Consider the following 1,691-nt stretch of genomic DNA (forward strand, 5'->3'; position numbering starts at 1 on the left):
TTTTGAAAAATGGAATAACACATCTAAATACCACAAAAGTACTATAGTTATTTTCCTAAAATATTTCTTGAAATACACACACACACACACACACGCACACATAGGCACATATACATATGTGTGTGTTTGTGCATCTCAAGAATTCAAGGTTGAAGCGATGTCAAAGAGACCTACTGATTTCAAGGCAAATTTAACACATGGCATTTCCCACTTGCATTTTTTGTGAAGGAAGATATTTTAAATATTGTGTTGGAGAAATGAAATGTATAATAAATGGAAATATTTTGAAATTTATAAATTTATAGTAAAATGTAAGTCTAATTACTGTTTATTTACAGTCAAACATAAACACATAGGCTATTGTCTGTGGAAAATTATGCCTAGAAAGCAAAATGTGCTCTATTGTACTACCAGATGAAAGCTCACAATTAGGGAAAATCTATAAACTCCTTTTCCAAGTTAGTTCTTGTACTGTCAAGTCTATAACCCACAGTGATAGCAGTGCCTCATACTGAAGACAGCATTACTTCGCTGCCTTGGCAAAAATTATACCGTGGAGTAAGCATCTGTTTCAGAGGCTTGGTGCAAAGCTTCAAGTTTAATCCTTGATAAACTATTAAATCAAAGAAATTCTGAGACTCCCACTATTGAGAGACATCACTGTAATGCACACTAAGTATGTATAATCCCATCATGAAGTCTTGTGGCGAAATGTCTGGAAAACAATCGCTACTGCAGCAATGTTTGTGCAGGATTTGTCTCTTTAAGATGTGATTTGCAGCCCCAAATANCAAAATGACTGGGATTCAGGGCACAGACCCCTCCCCCAGGCATATTAGTCTAGTACAAAACATCTATATTTATAACATGTATCGATTCTCCTCTGGAAACTAACTCTCTCATATTTCCTCAAGAATAGATATTGCTAAGAAGACTTTGTTTTTGGGAAGCATAGCTATCTAATGCGAAGTTAGGATTTTTACCCTGGAGACGGCTATATCAGGGATATGATGAGAGAAAAACAATTAAGCTCTCCAGTGCAGAAAGCCTTATTCGGAAGACAGTCTTACACCCACGGATCACAGTGAACACTGCCCTGTAGGTGGTTTTACATCACTGTAATAAAGAAATTTCAGACTTGGAGATATAAATAGATGAAAAGGATGGTGTCATTTTTGCTTGGGAAGCAGTTCTCTCCCCATTTCTTTTTTCCATTGACTTAATAAACAATATAAACTTTCTTGTTTTCTTTCTCTAATAATAGATACATCTCTGTTCTCTTTTAGTGTTCTGGTAGGAAAAATTATCAGGCATGTTGCTAATTGTGCTGATAAGTTACACTCAGTGGCAAATAGCATTTATTGTAATAACTAATTTTTATTTTAGCTAAATAAACTCATCTTCACAATAACATGTTCATATCACCATCCCAGAGACACTTGGAAGTCATTTTAAAGAGAAATTATTATATTTTTCATGTCATTTTTAGTTCTAACAAAAAAATTCAATTAATTATAAACTATTTTGGTTGTAGCTAAAAACTGTTTAGCTGTACTGTGCCAAAGAAAAGGAGATTAAAAATTTTGCTAATCATCTGCACTATTTACCAAATTGAGAAAATAAAGCAAAAAATATCAGAGAGAAAAACTAATTATGTGGGTTTGGAAAGTTAACTCCAAGTTGAGGATTTA

Source organism: Galeopterus variegatus, unplaced genomic scaffold (assembly GCF_000696425.1).
Source record: "Galeopterus variegatus unplaced genomic scaffold, G_variegatus-3.0.2 Scaffold6524, whole genome shotgun sequence".
Classification (NCBI taxonomy): Eukaryota; Metazoa; Chordata; class Mammalia; order Dermoptera; family Cynocephalidae; genus Galeopterus; species Galeopterus variegatus.